The sequence below is a fragment of the Mustela nivalis genome (genome assembly GCF_964662115.1).
Source record: "Mustela nivalis genome assembly, chromosome: 2".
Classification (NCBI taxonomy): domain Eukaryota; kingdom Metazoa; phylum Chordata; class Mammalia; order Carnivora; family Mustelidae; genus Mustela; species Mustela nivalis.
Genome location: NC_139021.1, coordinates 147,739,316 through 147,745,315, shown reverse-complemented (window position 1 = coordinate 147,745,315; position 6,000 = coordinate 147,739,316).

Below are 6,000 nucleotides of genomic sequence, written 5' to 3'. Positions count from 1 at the left end.
TGGGCCTGAGAAGGACATTCACTTTTTGCCTTTCAACATTTATCTCCCTTCTAAACCCAGGAACAAGAATTGTCTCTGCAAAGCTTTCCCTGACCCTCCTGAACCTGATTCCATTACTTCGTTCCAAGTCTCTGTAACAGGTATCATCTGAATACTTTTCAGTTTGGTAAAACCTTTCTCTCCTTCTCTCTGTTTTTCTCCCTATTGTCACTAACACTAACAAACAAACAAACAAAAACGTCTTAGACTTAATCCTGCATTTGCTTGATTTGTCTCCCCTCCTGGGAGCAGAGACCCACCTGGGGCTCACTCTCACACACATGAGATCATGAGCAGATCTGTGTGCCTGATTGTTTCTCTCCCAGGATTTAGCACAGCATATTTAGCAAGGAAAAAGTGATAGATATATGCTTATTGATTTACTATTACTAGTATATCAAGGAACCAAGTAAATGGGTAAGTTTGCATTTATGTGAAATATTCATTCATCTGTACGTGAAAACTGTGTTCTGGAAAAACTATAAACTCAGTATCTGTAAAGAGATTGTCTTCAGTGTATGTAGACACTGGATATGTAAAATCTATGCTGAAGCCTTTTGTAAAGTGAATTTTTGGAGTGAAACAATCATTATTAGATAGATTATATATAATTTACAAATTTTATATGATTTAATGGTCACTTTTCAATAACATCTTCATCCATGTGGTTCTTGTCTGTTGTTCTGTTTTGGTGAATTTTCTGAAGGCTAGATGAACTGGCAGCAAAATAAACTGGCAGGCTCTCAGGGACAGAATTCTGAGTGACAGTGCAGTGCACTCCGGGAAGACAGGGGTGCTGAGGGATTGTCAACAATAAGTCTGACCTAGATTTGAATCCCAGCCCTGCACATCCCAGCTGTGAGGCCTTAACCATATTCACGGAGCCTCAGGTTCCTCATTTGAAATAAGGGTTAATGACAGCTATCTTGTAGGGCTATGGAATTAAATTAAAGGTGAACACTGTGGAGCATTCATTTAGTGACAGCATTTAGTGGGTGCTTGGACTAGAAACACCCCCCCACCCCGCCTTTTTAGCCAGTTGTACACATTGCAGAATGGTTTTGTTCTACCTACTCATGCTCTGCTTTTCACTTCTCACACACTTTACCCTCCAATTAGCAATCCCAATGGCCCAAGAACTTGTACTACAATAAGTCACTTTCAAATGCCAGGACCAGTTTCTCTCTAAAAGTGGGAGCAGTCTGAATTATCCACGCTCGACCTGACACACTGTCTTATTCCACACAGGACAGTTATGTCCTCGTATTCCACAGAGGACAGTTAAGAAATCAATAACCATTATTATAGAGAGTAGGACAAATGTCTTCCACCACTTTTAAAAGCCCCATAGCTGGGGCACTTGGGTGGCTCAGTGGGTTGAGCCTCTGCCTTAGGCGGGTCATTATCTCGGGGTCCTGGGATCAAGCCCCACTTTGGGCTCTTTGCTCAGCGGGGAGCCTGCTTCTACTTCTCTCTGCCGGCCTCTCTGCCTACTTGTGATCTCTCTGTCAAATAAATAAATAAAATCTTAAAAAAAAAAAAAAAGAAAGAAACACTGTGGCTTTCTCTGGCTCATTATTGAGGAGATCCATTCGGTTGGAAGATGAAGGAAAGCCTGGACCTGCATAGGGATGGTAATCACAAGATCATGGGCAACGATTCAACGTCTAGTTGATCTGGCTCATTGATTGGCCATCCTTATCAGAACACCAGACTTTGAGTCCTGAGCTAGAACTAAGTTTCAGCCGAAGTGAGGCAAGTATTCTCTATATACTTTGGCTTTTCATGAGGTTGTATAAAAGATTAAACTGTTGCTACTTTGCCTCTAAGAGTAATTAATTTGCAGTCCCTTGGCATCGTGTTTCAGTTTAATACCATTTAGAGGAATTGATCATTTCCCTGCCTTTATTGCCTTCAGGGGGGAAAAAAAGTCCTTGGATAGAAATTTTCTTTTCTGTTTCACTTGAAATTCATGGACTCTCATTCTCTCTGAGCAAACCTGGAGGGCACTAGTCTGTTCTGATTTTTTCCCCCCTGAAAATATATTTTCACTGTGAACAAGGTCATCAGTACCTCTAATGTGCATTGAACACTCTGCCATTGATTAAACATCAGTATGGTGCCTGGAGAATGTTCTCCCTCCTTGCTTGATTTCATCCTTAAGAAACAAACAAACAACAACAACAAAAAAAAAAAAACCCATAAATTCCTTCGTATGGGGGATAAGTATCTTCGAAATCATCTTCTAGCCTGTTTCCAATTTGGCTTCATCTGTCTCTCTTAGGCTACCCTTTCATCCTGGCCCTTCTTTTCGTTGGAATTTCCTTCCTCTCTTTTCAAACCAGTAAGCTCCATTCATCTTTGCAGAGCCAGCCCCGAAGTGACTTTCTTGGGAAAGTCTTCTCTAAACTCTCTCAGGCAGAGTCAGCCCTTCTTCCAACTGCATGGTACCCACAGCCCCTCACTACACAGAGCAGTGCTTCTAAAACTTTGCCGTTTGTATTAAAATACTGATTCTGGGGCGCCTGGGTGGCTCAGTGGGTTAAGCCGCTGCCTTCGGCTCAGGTCATGATCTCAGGGTCCTGGGATCGAGTCCCACATCGGGCTCTCTGCTCAGCAGGGAGCCTGCTCCCCTCCCTCTCTCTCTCTCTCTCTCTGCCAGCCTCTCTGCCTACCTGTGATCTCTCTCTGTCAAATAAATAAATAAAATCTTAAAAAAAAATACTGATTCTGATTCTAGAGACAAAGACTGTGTGTTTCTAACCACCTCTCAGGAGACACTGATGCTGCTGACCCCTGGCAACACTTTGGTAAGAATACAGAATTCTCAGCGCAAGGTTTTGTTCTTGTTTATGTGTATCTGTCTGTCTCCTCTTTCTGCTTTGCAGGCTGAGCACTCAGGAATGAAAAGGGTCTCCTTTTTTTCAAACAGGTCAGCTCCCTAAGCCATTCTCTTTTTCCTTTTCTCACTGGCTTGTCTTTTTCTTTCTTTCTTCTTCTTCTTCTTCTTTTTTTTTTATATACTTTTATAGTCTGATAGGTACAATGGATTATAATAAGCAAAACTAAATTACATAATAAAGTGATACCATCTGTAGACGGAGATGACTTGCAGTGAGGATTTGAGATGATATAGTTCTGAACAACTTTAAAATATCAATCAGTTGTAGGGAAATTGACCCCAGAAAAACCAGGCAGAGAGAGCATGTAAGCCAGGACCAGAAAAGAGGACCCCTGAACCTGATAGGAAGTGTCAGCTACCTGTAATATACTTCCTGTGTCCAGGGGACTCTGGGGCCCCTTTTGGCCTCTGCAAGCTTTTTTTTCTTCCTTCCTTCCTTCCTTCCTCCTTCCTTCCTTTCTTTCTTGGTTCCAGGTGCATCACTATTTACTCAAGGTTTCTGTTATTCTTCCTCTTGACTCATATTATACCAGCTTTAACTTTTCTTATCTCTGACTTCCAGCCCTGCACTTGCCATCAGACATGACTTATGCTGGGTCACAATTTCCCATTTACTTATCTGTTTCTGTGGCACAGACTGTAAGCCTCTTGAGGGGAGGGATCATAAGATGCTCACTATCCCCGGTACAGTATCTCTGGCACACAGTGCAGTCTCAGGAAAGTGAAAATTCACTTGTCAGGAAAAGGAGAGCCTTAATGCATTTAGTTGGCACTCACATTTTGCATGCAGACCTCTTTGATACTCACTGACTAATGTCTGGCTGCAGACTTAGCTCACCTCTTTCGAGAAGGACATTATTAAGCTCTGACCCAGAGACTAGTTTATTAAATCCTGTTAAATCCTGTTTTCCCTTTTTGGTTCTCTTTCATCATGACTCATGTTACCTTGTAAAGTGGTGTTAGTGTTCAGAAGCAGCTAAGATACAGTATTCTTTCTGCAAATACTCAGAAACAGCCAAGGAAACTATAATTTATCAAAGCAAAAGCCATTGTACATCTGTCGCCCATTTACAACAGAAGTGTTCAGATATTTTTTCAAAGATTTATATATTTATATATTTGTATATAAATATAGATATTTATATAGATTTTATAGATTTATATATTAATTTTAGAGTGTGTGTGTGTGTGTGTGTGTGTGTGTGCACGCGCCCAAGGGAACATCAAGGAGAGGTACAGAGGGTGAGAGAGACAGAATCCCAAGCTGACTCCCCACTGAGCGTGGAGCCCAATGCAGAGCTCCATCTCATGACCCTGAGGTTGCAACCTGAGCTGGAACCAAGAGTTGGACACTTAGCCAACTGTGACACCCAGGTGCCTCCAGAAGTGTTCAGATCTTAATGACTAAAAGTAGTATCTTACCAACTGTTTATCCTACTCCCTAGGTGCACCGAATACTGTCCTTTTGGGTCATTTTATTACACAATTTACACACTGGAGATTGCGAGTTGACCAGATGACTTGGTGGCAGATCTGCGGTGTACATTTCAGTCCTCAGTCACCCCCTGGATCATGGTTTTTCCTCTATCATAAAGCAATAACACACTGACTGTGGCAAAGGAGTGGGCTTCTAACAATTTGGACGTGATGAGTTCAGCACCTCCTAAACTACCAAGGAATAAAGAGCACAGTTCATCGGTCTCCCAGAGGTTTGTTTCTTCAGCTATACCATCACCAAGGGGATTGCGCACCTCTAGCAGCGCCTGGTCCCTTTCTCTAAGTTGGGGTCTGGTGCACGATATGACCATGGAAAAATGATAAGCCAAAGAAAAGGAATAGAGCTGGCCAAATTACTTAACAGTAATAAAAACTTAAAAAATGTATATATATACTAAAGGGGCGCCTGGGTGGCTCAGTCAGTTGGGTGTCTGCCTTCAGCTCAGGTCATGATCTTGGGGTCTGGGGATTAAGCCCCGTATGGGGCTCCTTGCTCAAAAGGGAGTCTGCTTCTCCCTCCTCCTCTGCCCCCCCACTAGTGATTCTCTCTCTTTCCCTCTCTTATTTCTCAAATAAGTAAAATCTTTTAAAAAAAATGTATATACTAAAAATACATTGCAAACCTTCCTGAGAAGACATGGTCTGTCTGTGAATCACACACAGGCAAGTCCCTTATAGTTCATATTCCTGCAGAATCTTCCATAAATGTCATAGTAGAAAACACTCCTCAGTGGCACTTGGGAGAAAAATAATTGCCTCCCGAAAAGAAGAAAAAGAAAGGATATTCCCAAAGATTGGAGTTCCTGAATATATAGTCATATCTTTTCTGAAGAAAAGAGCTGAATGATTCTTTTTTTTTCTTAAGATTTTATTTATTTATTTGACAGACAGAGATCACAAGCAGGCAGAGAAGCAGGCAGAGAGAGGAGGAAGCAGGTTCCCTGCTGAGCAGAGAGCCCGATGCGGGGCTTGACCCCATGACCCTGGGATCATGATCTGAGCCTAAGGCAGAGGCTTTAACCCACTGAGCCACCCAGGCGGCCCAAGCTGAAGGATTCCTGATGTTACAGAGAGGAGCGCTTCTCAAATTTAATGTGCATATCACTTGGGGATGTTGTTTAAAGATTTATTTATTATTTTAGAGAGAGAGTGTGTGTGCACACACACAGTGGGGGGAAGGGGCAGAGGGGTAGGGAGAGAGAAAATTTCAAGCAGACTCCTCACTGAGCACAGAGCCCACCCTGGGGCTTGATATCACAATGCTGACATTATGACCTGAGTTGAAATCACGAGGCAGATGCTTAACTGACTGAGCCACCCAGGTGCCCCAGGGTTGCCTGCTCTTTTTTCTTTCTTTCTTTCTGAGGGCCAGAGAGAGATAGAGAGAGAGAGCATGCGAGCACGGGGAGGGGAAGAGGAGGAGAATCCCAGGCAGACTCCACACTCAGTGTATAACCCGATGTGGGGTCCAATCTCACAACCCTGAGATCATGACCTGAGCCAGATCAAGTGTTGGGCTCTCAACCTAATGAGCCACCCAGGTGCCCCCGCCCCCGGGAATA